This window comes from Papio anubis, chromosome 14 (genome assembly GCF_008728515.1).
Source record: "Papio anubis isolate 15944 chromosome 14, Panubis1.0, whole genome shotgun sequence".
Lineage (NCBI taxonomy): Eukaryota > Metazoa > Chordata > Mammalia > Primates > Cercopithecidae > Papio > Papio anubis.
Window position 1 is genome coordinate 55,605,688 of NC_044989.1, and position 14,296 is coordinate 55,619,983.

The window sequence follows — 14,296 nt, forward strand, 5'->3', positions numbered from 1 at the left end:
AAAAAATTTTTTTTAATTAGCTAGTAGTAATAACACACAGCTGTAGTCCCAGCTACTCAGGAGGTTGAGATAGGAGGATTGCCTGAGCCTAAGAGTTTCAAGGTTACAGAGAGCTATGATTGCACCACAGCACCCAGCCTGGGTGGGTGACAAAGCAAGACTCTGGGTTTTTTTTGAGACGGAGTTTCTCTCAGGCTGGAGTACAGTGGTGCCATCTCAGCTCACTGCAACCTCCGCCTTCCGAGTTCAAGCAATTCTCCTGCCTCAGCCTCCTGAGTAGCTGGGACTCCAGGTGTGCACTACCACACCCAGCTAATTTTTTGTATTTGTAGTAGAGACAGGTTTCACCATGTTAGCCAGGATGGTCTCAACCTCCTGACCTCGTGATCCGCCCGCCTTGGCCTCCCAAAGTGTTGGGATTATAGGCATGAGCCACAGTGCCCGGTCGACTCTGTCTTTTGAAAAAAGAAAAAAGTAGCGATAATTAAAAAGACTAAAAACATCCAACACTGGAAGTTAGGACAATTAGGTTACATTAAATTTTAAAATGTGCATGCTCTTTGATCGTACATTCTACTTCTAATGTCTAACCTTGAGAAATACTTTGCACGTGTGCCTGAAAAAGCACGTACAAAAATGCTAACTATAAAACTGTTTGTGAAGGCATAAAACTGAAAACAACCTGAATGTCCTCTAGTAAAGGCATGGCTTAATAAGTTATGGAACAGTCGTAATAAGGAATATTATGCAGCAGTTAGAAAGACCAGGTTGTTCACTGAGCGCTGACATGGAAAAATTTCCAAGATGTATTAAGTGAAAAAAGTGAATTGTTTTAGCAATATGCACAATGTTTATGTTTATATTTAAACATGTACACTCCCCCACTAAATCATACATTTCTATAGGGCATACTTGTATTTGTAAATAGAAATACATCAGGAAAAACACATACTAAGATGGCCAAAAAAAAGTATGTGAGGTGATGGATATGTTAACTAGCTTGATTGTGTTAATCATTTCACAATGTATACATAGATTAAAATATCATGTTGGGCTGGGTGTGGTGGCTCATGCCTGTAATCCCAGCACTTTGGGAGGATGAGGTGGGCAGACTGCTTGAGCCCAGGAGTTCGAGACCAGCCAGAACAACAAAAAATACAAAAATCTCTACGAAAAATACAAAAATTAGGCAGGCATGGTGGTGAGGCAGGAGGATCTCTTGAACCCAAGAGGCGGAGGTTGCAGTAAGTCAAGATCTCACCACATTTACAGTAGATCTTGCCAAACTTTACAATAATTGAGGCTCTGAGAGGTAATTTGCCTGAGGTCACAGAGCTACCAAGTAACAGAAGGGTTTCAGTTCATGCCTGACTGATTCAAGAGCTGCCATGAAGGGATGTGGCTTGTAAAAACTCAAAAAGATGAGCCAGGACAAAGAAAGATTAGAGCAAAAACAGGAAGTTATTAGGAAAGTAATGAATACCACTCTCCTGATGGTAGGTTGGAACAGAGATGTCCAAGAGTCATGCAAAAGTCCTGGGCCCCCATCTGTCTTCAGTGTACAAAGGAAAAACAAGCATTTAATTCACTACATATCATATGATGATACTCTTAAAAAATTTTGTTTTTTGTGTTTTTTTTTTTTTTACATAAGGTCTCACTCTTTCACCCAGGCTGGAGTGCAGTGGTGCAATCTCAGCTCACTACAACCTCCACCTCTTGGACTCAAGTGATCCTCCTGTCTCAGTCTCCTGAGTAGCTGGGACTATAGGTGTGCACCACCAGGCCCAGCTAATTTTTGTATTTTTAGTAGAGACGGGGTTCTGCCATATTGCCCAGGCTGGTCTCTAACTCCTAGACTCAAGTGATCCTTCCTCCTCAGCCTCCCAAAGTTCTGGGATTACTACATGAGCTACTGCACCCAGCCTAAAGTATTTTTAATACTTTTTAAGGCCCCAAACATTCTTTTACCATTTTGAACAAACCAGTGGTAAAAGATATTTTGAAGGCAATCAGAAAAATTGAAAACATTGGCCGGGCATAGTGGCTCACGCCTGTAATCCCAACACTTTGGGAGGCCGAGGTGGGTGGATCACCTGAAGTCAGGAGTTTGAGACCAGCCTGACCAACAAGGTGAAACCTCGTCTCTACTAAAAATACAAAAATTAGCCGGGCGTGGGGGTGTGCACCTGTAATCCCAGCTACTTGGGAAGCTGAGGCAGGAGAATTGCTTGAACCCAGGAGGCAGAGGTTGCAGTGAGCCAAGATGGCACCATTGCACTCCAGCCGGGCAACAAAGTGAGATTCCATCTCAAAAAAAAAAAAAAAAAAAAAAAAAACTGAAAACATTATTACATATTTCTTTTTTTATTACATGATATTTTAACAATTACTGTTAACCGTGTTGGTTGTGTTAATGGTATACCATGTTTTGTCAAAAGTCCTTATCTGTTAGATACCTACTCAGGTATTTATGGGAGGAATGATGTGACACCAGAAATTTGCTTTAAAAACACTAGAACTGCCAACAAAACAAAGTAGAAGCTGGGGGAAACAGGTGAAACAAGAATGGCAGTACGTTAATTGCTGAAGATGGGTGATGGGAATATGGGGAGTCGTTATACTATGCTCTCCACTTTTATGTGTGTTTGAAACTTTTAGGCCGGGCGAAGTGGCTCATGCTTCTAACCCCGGCACTTTGGGAGACTCAGGCAGGCAAATCACCTGAGGTCAGGTGATACTAAAAATACAAAAATTAGCCAGGCGTGATGGCACGCATCTGGTAAGGCTGTAAGTTACCCTTGAGGTATCTATTCCAATTCCTCCATTCTATGGAGGGAGAAACTGAGGCCCTGAGAAGAAGGGAAACTTAGGGACCCTGAGCTGGTTAAGTGACAGAACGATAAATAGCTCTCTCACTGTCCTTAACATAGCCCTTGCCAGATAACCCTTAAGGGGACCCAGCAACCACAGGGCTGGTAAAGGCACTGCTTATCAAGATGTCACAGGGTGAACCCCAAAACTGGGGTTCAGCCCAGGAAGTCACGTGGGTTCTTGGCTCCAAATAGGTAGAGGGAGCCAAGAGAGCAAAGTGAAAGCAGGTTTATAAAGTAAAGGAATGAAAGGCTAGTCCATAGGCAGAGCAACCCAAAGGCTGCTGGGTGGCTATTTTGATGGTGATTTCTTGATCACACGCTAAAAAAGAGTGAATTATTCATGAGCTTTCTGGGAAAGGGGTGGGGAATTTCCACAACTGAAGGTTCCACTCCCTTTCGGACCATATATGGTAACTTCCAGACGGTTGCCATGGCTTTTGTAAACTGTCATGTCGCTAGTGGGAGTTTCCTTTAGTATGCTAATTTATTATAATTAGTGTGTAATGAGCAGTGAGGACAACCAGAAATGGCTGTTGTGGTCTTCTGGGTTTTGATAGATTTTGACCAGCTTCTTGACCGCATCCTGTTTTATCTGTGGGGTCTTTATGACCTGTATCTTGTGAACTCCTATCTCACTGCCATCAGCATTCCCTGCTTCCCCCCACTCCTCCTGACCTCTTGACAGAAGCTGAAGAAATAGGAAAGCAGATCCTAGACTTGGAGAAGGTCTGTGTGGAGTCCAAGGCCACTCAGTAATAGGACTCCCCCAGGTCCAAAGTCCAAAGGCAGCCCCCAGACTCACTCCATCTCTCAGAGGCTGATGCCCACCCAGCAGGCGCTCACCTTAGCTCAGAGCAGCACCAACTTCCTGCATGCAGTCAGTGAAGTGCAGTCTGCTTCCTGACATAAACAGCTGTTCTCAGAAAGCAAATATGCAAAGAGAATGTTATTGTTCAAGTTTAAATGAGGAAGAAGAAAGGGTGGGTGGAACAGGAGGTGGGAGCTTACACAGAGTTCTAGGTTTACAATCTAATTTTCCAGAGCCAGCCTCTGACCTGCAGCCCCTGAGTGCCCAAGCTTTTCAGGCCCACAGAAAAGGGCTTTTGAGGCAGCTCAAAACCACTTCAGATGTAAATGTGAGGAGTTACTTGCTCAGGGTTTGCCCAGTCCTGAGGAGGAAACAATTCTGATCCGGGCTTTCACTAGAGGGTCTAGATCTCTGCTGTCCAACACAGTAGCCGCTTCTCACATGTGGCTATTGATCACTTGAAATGTGAGTCTGAAGTGAGCTGTGCTGTTAGTGTAAAATGCACATAGCACCAGGCATGGTGGCTCACACCTGTAATCCCATTTGGGGAGGCCAAGGTGGAAGGATCCCTTGAGGCCAAGATCAGCTTGGGCAACATAGTGAGATCCCATTTCTATTTTAAAAAATGTTTTTAATGCACATAAGATTTCAAAGATGGCACAAAAATAGTTTTTAAACCTCACTAGTAATTTTTATATTGATTACATATATATACATATATATGTATAGATATATTTTTTTGAGACAGAGTCTTGCTCTGTCACCCAGGCTGGAATGTAGTGGCTCAATCTTGACTCACGGCAACCTCCGCCTCCCAGGCTCAAGCAATTCTCATGCCTCAGCCTCCTGAGTAGCTTGATTACATGTGCACACCACCATTCCCAGCCAATTTCTGTATTTTTAGTAGAGACAGGGTTTTACCATGCTGCCCAGGCTGGTCTCAAACTCCTGGTCTCAAGTGATCCGCCCTCCTCAGCTTCCCAAAGTGCTGGGATTACAGGCATAAGCCACCATGCCCAGCCTTAATTATATGCTTAAAAGATAACATTTTCAATATATGGTGTTAAAACATTTAAATTATTCTGCTTCATTTTTTTTTACACTTTACTGAAGTATAATTGGCATACAATAAACTGCACAATTTGGTAAGTTTTGACATGTGCATATACAATACCATGAAGCCATCATCACAATTAAGATAATGAACATCTCTGTCAACCCCAAAAAGTTTTATCATGCCCTGCTGTAGTCCTTCCTGCCAATCCCCCATTCCTAATTACTGATCTGCATATGGAGTTTGCATTTGCTAGAATTTTATGTGAATAAAATTATACAGTAACAGGTATTTTTTACTGCTTTAACTTAGCTTAATTATTGTGAGGTTCATCCATGTTGTTGCATGTATCAGTGGTTCATTCCTTCTTATTGCTGAGTAGTATTCTGTTATATATCATAGTTTATCCACTTGTTAGAGCAGTTAGCTAGGCAGATATGAGCAAGGCAGTAGAGGGCCCCCACCTCCAGGCATGTCAGGTGACCATCAGGTGGTTGTTAAACTGTCTCTCTAAAATAATAATTGGTCACAGCCAGTGCCAGGGCTTAAAGGCAGGCTGCCAATAGATAGAAAACACCTGCAGCTGGTGATCAGCCGCTTCCTAATAAGATGTCAGAAGTTGGGTGAGTGGGCTCAAGCATGCACACTAAGAGGCAACATGGCAAAGTTTCACTGGTCTACGACCTTCCTCTAGGAACACTCAGCTGGTAAGGGAAGAATACCTCAAGTGAGTGAAAGGAATGAGGCACATCCCCCATATATCTCCCAACTTCCTGAGTCCAGCACAAACACATTCCTCCATATTTCTTTCAAACTTCAGAAAAACATCACCTGGGAGATCTCCGATAAGGAATGCTAAATGTATAATGTTAACCAATTGTAATGCTGTAACCGAGAGAATTACCTTGTTCCCTGTAACTTTGCATATCCTGTTTACATCGGGCTATAAAAAGCAAGCACTCGCATTGTTCGAGGCCCTCCTGTATGCTGTGGAATGGAGGGACCAAGTGCGAACTTGTAGTAAAGATCCTTGCCGCTTGGCTTTGACTCTGGACTCTGGTGGTCTTCTTTGGGGAACAAACGGTCTGGGCATAACATCTGGGGGCTCGTCCGGGATTCCCCAAGCCCACCAGACCCCTGGTCAAGGGATCTACTAGGATCGATCTACTGATAGGTGAGCCGGCTCGTCTCCGTTTGTCTGTCTGTGTCTGTTCTGAATCTGAATCTGTGACTCGCGAGGTCTGAAACTGGAGCTGGTGCAGTCCTGGCGGACGCGCTATAGGACAGCCAGCAGAGACCAGTGGGAGACGTCCCCTGGCTCTCGTCTGATCTAGATTGCGATCTGGGCTGCCGGAGCGCGATCGCGATCCGAGCAGCTAACTCTGACCCGGGCTTCCGGTGCGCGCTTGCGATCGGGGCTGCCGGAGCGCGATCGCGATCCGAGCGGCTAACTCTGACCCGGGCTTCCGGTGCGCGCTTGCGATCCGAGCTGCCGGAGCGCGATCGCGATCCAGGCGGCTAACTCTGACCCGGACTTCCGGTGTGCGCTTGCAATCTGAACTGCCCCGGTTTGGCGGGCAGCGGCTATCTCTGATTGGGGCTGCCCGAGCGCGATCGCGATCCAGGCAGCTAACTCTGACCCGGGCTTCCGGTGCGCGCTTGCAATCTGAACTGCCCCGGTTTGGCGGGCAGCGGCTATCTCTGATCTGGGCTGCCCGAGCGCGATCACGATCCAGGCAGCTAACTCCGACCAGGTCTGCCAAAGTGCGCCTGCGACTAGATATCATTAATAAGTCAGATCAGATTTCCTTTACAGGGATTCTAACCCACATTCCTTTACAGGAAGAGACTACAAATTATTACAGGATGGGTAATACCCAGAGCACTCCTCTATCTCTCCTTACAAGTAATTTCAAAGAAGTTAGAGCAAGGGGCCATGATCTTGGTATAGAAATCAGGAAAGGAAAGCTAATTACTCTGTGTCGCTCCGAATGGCCTGCCTTTGATGTGGGGTGGCCACCCGAAGGGACCTTCCGACTTGCTGTCATCACTAGGGTAAAGTCCAAGATTTTCCTACCTGGGCATGCGGGCCACTTAGATCAAATCCCATATATCCTCATATGGCAGGACCTTGTTGAGAACCCGCCTCCTTGGCTGTCCCCTTTCCAATTAGCCTCTGAACCCTGTAAGGCACTGGTTGCTCGACCACTAAAATCCAAGCAACCAACTGCCCCTCCCCATCCTGTTCTACCTGTGCGGGGAAACCCCATCCTGTTCTACCTGACAGTGGGGACCCACTGTTCACAGAACCCCCCTCCGTACCCCCCCGGGCCCCAGGCCCCAGCCCCCCGGGCTGAGCCGGGAGAAAGAGCAGGCGGATGGGAGGCAGCTGGCACACAAGGACCCGCTAAGAGTAAAAGTAACTTTGAAGGGCCAGTGGGGCGGATGCGAGGGCGCACTTCGCGGGCTAGCCCCCCCCAGCCACCTGACTCCACAGTGGCTCTACCCCTTCGGGAAATAGGACCCCCAGATGACACGGGAATCCCCAGGCTCCAGTACTGGCCATTCTCTACCAGTGATCTGTATAACTGGAAGACCCAGAGTGCTTGGTTTTCAGACAACCCCAAAGATTTAATGGCTTTACTGGATAGTGTCATGTTCACCCACCAGCCCATTTGGGATGATTGTCAGCAGCTCCTCCGAATCTTGTTCACAACGGAAGAGCGAGATAGAATACAGGTAGAAGCTAGAAAGCTGGTCCCGGGGGACGACGGTCAACCGACTGCCAACCCCGACCTCATAAATGCGACTTTTCCTCCGACCAGGCCGGCGTGGGACTACAACACGGCAGAAGGTAGGGGACGGCTACGCCTTTATCGCCAGACTCTAATGGCGGGTCTCTGGGCAGCTGCTCGCAAGCCCACTAATTTGGCTAAAGTATACTCTGTTCTGCAGGGAAAGACAGAGAGCCCAGCTACCTACTTAAAAAGGTTAATGGAAGCTTTTAGACAGTACACCCCCATAGACCCAGAGGCTCCAGGAAGTCAGGCAGCTGTTGTAATGTCCCGGAAGCAAACTGTTCTGCAGATCCCCAGGCCACAATCCACCCAACAAGTGAGGGAATTCCTGGGGTCAGCGGGATTTTATAGACTATGGATACCTGGGTTCGCAGAACTGGCTAAACCCTTGTATCAGGCAGCATGGGGGCAGCAGCCATTTAATTGGACAGACGAAGCCGAGTTGGCTATCCAACAGATCAAAACCGCCCTACTCTCTGCGCCTGCACTGGGACTACCTGATGTCACCAAGCCCTTCCACTTATACGTGGATGAGAGTAAGGGTGTCACCAAGGCGGTAATAACTCAGAACTTAGGCCCCTGGCGGAGGCCGGTTGCCTACCTGTCAAAGAAGTTAGACCCAGTGGCTGCCGGGTGGCCCCCTTGTCTCCGAATGATTGCGGCCACGGCTCTGATGGTACAAGATGCTGATAAACTTGTCATAAGTCAAAAATTGCGGGTCGTTACCCCACATGCCATCGAAGGTGTACTCAAACAGCGACCTAATCGATGGATAAGTAACGCCTGGCTCACCCACTACCAAGGACTATTACTAAATCCTATCAGGATAACTTTCCTGCCCCCAACGACCTTAAACCCTGCCTCGCTGCTGCCCAACCCTGACCTGGACGCGCCACTCCATGATTGCACCGAGATACTAGCTCAGGTGCACGGAGTTCGAGAGGACCTGCAGGACCGCCCACTCCCTGACGCTGACCTCGTCTGGTTCACTGATGGGAGCAGCTTCATGCATCAAGGCCAGAGGTACGCTGGAGCGGCAGTGACTTCAGAGACTGAGGTAATCTGGGCGGAACCCCTGCCCCCGGGGACATCGGCCCAGAAGGCCGAGCTAATAGCGCTCACCCAAGCTCTTACCTTAGGGGCAGGGAAGAAGCTGACAGTATATACAGACAGCCGATATGCTTTTGCTACGGCGCACATACATGGGGCCATTTACAGGGAGCGAGAGTTACTAACGGCTAAAGAAAAAGAGATAAAAAAACAAGCAAGAGATCCTAGCCCTGTTAACAGCGCTATGGAAGCCAAAAAAAAGTTAGCCATTGTGCATTGCCCAGGGCATCAGAAACCAACCACTCCAACTACTCAAGGCAACTTTCTGGCAGACCAAACTGCAAGAAATGTGGCAAAGGCTCCCAGCCAACTCCTTGCACTCCAGCTCCCTGACCCGGGCCCCCGGGACTTGCCATATTTCCCTGATTATTCAAAACAAGATCTCCAGTGGATTGACAAGCTTCCCCTGAAACAGATCCAGAATGGGTGGTGGACTGATACTAATGACCAAACCATCCTACCAGAAAAATTAGGACAAGTGTTAGAACACATCCACCGAACCACCCACCTGGGTGCTCGGCGGATGATAGACCTGATCAGACGCTCTAAGCTCAAATTCAGACATACAGCCGAGACGGCCAGCAGCATCGTGACAAGTTGCAAAGTCTGCCAGCTTAACAACGCCTACCCCCAGTCCCAGGCTGCAGCGGGAACAAGGCTTAGGGGAACCAGGCCCGGTATCTACTGGGAAGTAGATCTTACTGAAATAAAGCCAGGAAAGTACGGGTATCGGTACTTACTTGTCTTTGTAGATACTTTTTCAGGGTGGACTGAAGCATTTCCAACCAAAAGAGAAACTGCTCAGGTTATAGTAAAGAAAATTCTGGAAGATATCCTCCCCAGGTATGGCTTCCCCGTCCAGATAGGGTCAGATAATGGGCCGGCCTTCGTCGCTAAGGTAAGTCAGGATTTGGCTTCCATCCTTGGGGCAAATTGGAAACTACATTGCGCTTACAGGCCCCAGAGTTCAGGACAGGTAGAAAGGATGAATCGGACCTTAAAAGAGACCTTAACTAAATTGACTATAGAGACTGGCGCTAATTGGGTAGTCCTTCTCCCCTATGCTCTGTTCCGGGCCCATAATACCCCTTACAGACTAGGCCTTACCCCTTACGAAATCATGTATGGCAGACCCCCACCCCTGGTTCCCAGTCTAAAAGATGATCTGCTCAAATCTGAAACAGAAAATGTCTCTGAACTCTTATTTTCCCTACAAGCCTTGCAGAAAATTCATCAAGAGATCTGGCCCAAGCTGAAAGAGCTATATGAGACCGGTCCCCCACCGACACCCCATCCGTACCAGCCGGGAGACTGGGTCCTGGTTAAGCAACACCGACAAGAGACCCTAGAACCCAGGTGGAAGGGACCACTCCAGGTACTCCTGACCACACCCACCGCCCTGAAGGTAAAAGGCATCGCGTCGTGGATCCACTACACCCACGTCAAGCCAGTGGACCCAACCTCCGACCTTCTGGAACCAATCACGGTAGCAGCTAAAGCACCGGCCACGTGGACTGTGGACAGAGCTAAGAACAACCCCTTAAAACTCACCCTGCGCCGGCAATATAGCTCACTGCAAACATGCAGTTAGATAGTCTAGCCTAACGTTAGCCGCCCTAGTGGCTGCTAGGGAAAACACCAAACCAGCACCTAAACCCCAGTCAGGAAAAGTTTCCCTACTGTTTCTCAGGAACCAATTCCAGCCTCTGCAGCATCACTGCAGTGCCCCCTAATATCACCCTAAGGGCTCCGCCGGGCATATTCTTCTGGTGTAATGGGACATTATCTAAGGACCTATCTAGTCCCTCTGTTACCAACCTACTGTGTCTTCCTGTCCCATTAGTTCCCCGGTTGACTCTACTAACTGCTGGCGAGTTCCTAGGGTACACCGGTAACTGAACTAGTACTGCTATTCACCCAGTCCCTAGACCGAGACCTGCACGAGCCATATTTCTCCCCCTCATTGCAGGAATCTCCCTCACCGCATCCCTCATTGCGGCCGGGATGGCGGTGGGGGAGCCCTAGGTCACACCCTCATAGAAAGCAACAAGTTGTACCAACAATTTGCCGTTGCTATGAAGGAATCAGCTGAGTCCCTTGCCTCCCTTCAACGGCAGCTCACGTCCCTAGCCCAGGTAACCTTGCAGAACCGGAGGGCCCTAGACCTACTCACTGCTAAAAAAGGTGGTACATGTATGTTTCTAAAAGAAGACTGTTGTTTCTACATAAATAAATCAGGGCTTGTAGAAGACCAGGTCCAACAGTTACGCAAGTTAAGCACTGAAGTAAAAACACGGCAGTTTGCCTCAGCTACAGACCAATGGTAGAATTCCTCTATGTTTTCTCTGTTAGTCCCCTTCCTTGGACCCCTGCTAAGTCTACTATTTCTGCTAACCGTAGGACCTTGTGTTGTTAACAGAATTTTGCAGTTTGTCAGAGAAAGGTTTGACACTGTTCAGCTCATGGTCCTCAGAGCCCAATACCAACCTGTAAACGCTGAAACAGAGTCAGACTTATAAGACCCAAGATTGGCTCTAGAGTTACCTGAAAAGAAGGGGGGAATGAAAGGAATGAGGCACATCCCCCATATATCTCCCAACTTCCTGAGTCCAGCACAAACACATTCCTCCATATTTCTTTCAAACTTCAGAAAAAACACCACCTGGGAGATCTCCGATAAGGAATGCTAAATGTATAATGTTAACCAATTGTAATGCTGTAACCGAGAGAATTACCTTGTTCCCTGTAACTTTGCATATCCTGTTTACATCGGGCTATAAAAAGCAAGCACTCGCATTGTTCGAGGCCCTCCTGTATGCTGTGGAATGGAGGGACCAAGTGCGAACTTGTAGTAAAGATCCTTGCCGCTTGGCTTTGACTCTGGACTCTGGTGGTCTTCTTTGGGGAACAAACGGTCTGGGCATAACATGAGCATGTGCAAAACTTTGATAAACACCTGTGCACACGGCCCCTTCCAAGTGCTGGCAGGCAACTGCGCCTGCGGACAGCCCACCCCAAGGGAAGAATCCGGGGAGAAGAGACACAAATCCAGGAACCATGCCAATGTATAAAACCCCGAGTCAAAGGCTAAACAGCACACGTGGACTCAAGTTGCCCGCTTGGCCCTCTTCCAAGTGTACTATACTTCCTTTTGTTCCTGTTCTAAAACTTTTTAATAAACTTTCACTCCTGCTCTAAAACTTGCCTCGGTCTCTCACCATACCTTATTCCCCTCGGATGAATTATTTCCCCTAAGGCGGCAAGAATCAAACTACCACAGACCCATACGGCTTCACTGCTGCTGACACATTCGCCTCTTGCTGGGCATTGGATTGTTTCCAGCTTGGGGCTACTGCAAATAAAGTAGCTATGAACATTTGATTACCTGTTTCTTTTAACGTTATTTAAAAATGAGGCTACTACAAAATTTAAAATGTGACTCGCATTCTTTCTAATGGACAGTGCACATCTAGATTCTCTTCCAGGCTGTCCACTTTCCTGAGTCATGCCTACTGCCTACTTAATTGAATTCAACAAGTCAATACATGGCCGGGCGCGGTGGCTCAAGCCTGTAATCCCAGCACTTTGGGAGGCCGAGATGGGCGGATCACAAGGTCAGGAGATCCAGATCATCCTGGTTAACACAGTGAAACCCTGTCTCTACTAAAAAATACAAAAAACTAGCCGGGCGAGGTGGCGGGCGCCTGTAGTCCCAGCTACTCGGGAGGCTGAGGCCGGAGAATGGCGTGAACCCGGGAGGCGGAGCTTGCAGTGAGCTGAGATCCGGCCACTGCACTCCAGCCTGGGCGACAGAGCGAGACTCCGTCTCAAAAAAACAAAAAACAAACAAACAAAAAAAAACAAATCAATACCCTGGGCCAGGTGCAGAGTGGGGAGCTGTTGTTACAAAGGTGAACAGCCTGGGGAGACCCATTTCTGCCCTCTACATTGGCCTTTTACCAGGTACAGCCTCAAGGAACTGGCAGTCCTGCGGAGGAGAGAGACGCATAAACTGTCACCTAGAATTCAACAGGAGGAGCCAGGGAGAGATGCATAAAGACAGGGCTCTGGCCAGGCAGAGGAGGAAGCAGGCACTTCTGTCTGGGGAGCTGGGGAAGGTTTCCCAGGAGATAATCTTTGAACTACATTTTAGAGGATGAGAATTCACCAAGCAGAGGGAGTGTTTCTAAATGCAGAAAAAGGAACTGAAACGCCCCAGGGCAAGGCAGCTTCCAGGAACTGGAGACTAAGAGCAAAGAGGAGGGCATGAGAAGAGGAGGGCATGAAATGGGGGTGGCTGGAGAGGAGGCCAGAGAGGGGGCCAGCCATGCCGTGCTGAGGGTGTCCTCTATGCAGTGACACTACGGAGCCAGGAAAGAGACAGACCAGAACCACACTTTAGGAGAACACAGGAGTAACGAATACCTGGATCATGTCAGTGGGAATAGACAGCAAAGACTAAATTCTGGAGTGTTCAGAAGCAGACTGGGCAGGAAATGGTGACTGACTAGATGGGAGTCATGTGGAAGGGCTGGATTCTGAAATGTGCGGTGGCTGCTGCTACTGGGTAGATGCCTGCCTCTCTTGCCTGGACTCTGACTACAGCCTCCCCACAGGTGCCCTCTCACCCTGTCCAGACCACCCACCCCACTGCGGGCACAGAGAGATTTAAACACCCTAAGTGTCTTCTACCAGCTCGGTTTCCCCCATGGCTCTCTCTTCACCCCCGACCTCTCAGCTGTAGACTGAAATCTCATTTTCCTTCACATGGGCACAAAGCCCTGGGCAAGCGGAACCTGCCGCAGGCCTATGCAGCGTGGTCCTGCCAGCCCAGAGCACTCCAGCGGCTCTCCCCATTCCCCCTACTGACCCTCCCCCTGCCCCCCCGCCCACAAACACAGCACAATCATGCATGTCCCTCCATCCTCATGTCCTCTCAGCCTATGTGCTTGGTTATACAGCTTGACCTAGACTGAAAAGCCTCCTCCCTTTCCAGGCATGGTTTGGAGGCTCCTTCTCCAGAAGCTCTCCCTGAGGCCTCTGGACCCACGAGCTCCTCTGTAACCTGGTGCATACTGTACACTGCCTTTTATAACCTCTTTCATGCCCACCAAACCGTGACTCCTGGAGGGCAGCATCTAAGTCTTTTCATTTCTGGAACTGGAGTGCTGGAGATAGAGATTTGAAATCATCTGAAGTTGGCAGGAATTGCCTTATGAAAGCTAAGATAGGGATGAGGGAGGGGCCCCAAGGACAAAGCCCCCTGCATGCACCAGGATTTCTGACCCAATACAATGTGAGAAGAGGGTCTTTCCAGATCTTTCCAGATACAATCATTGCTCTCTATTGGGAAAGTCCTGGGGGAAGGCGTACTTTGTCAAGGAGGAAAACAGCTATATGGAGACAAGAAAAAAACAGCAGGAGGCCTGGGCCTTTGATGCTGTGTCCCCTCCCTTCCCTTCCATCCTCCTGCTTTAACTGCAGGCCTTGCTCTCTGAGACCTTGGCTCTATAAGCCTTTTAACCGAGAGCTGAGTCTCAGATGAGCCAGCAACGTGAGGAGAGAAACTTCCTTCTACAGTTCTGCAGAGTCTTTCTTTCTCTCCATGGATGTATAAACAATTCAACAGCACATGATAAAAGTGAAGGGA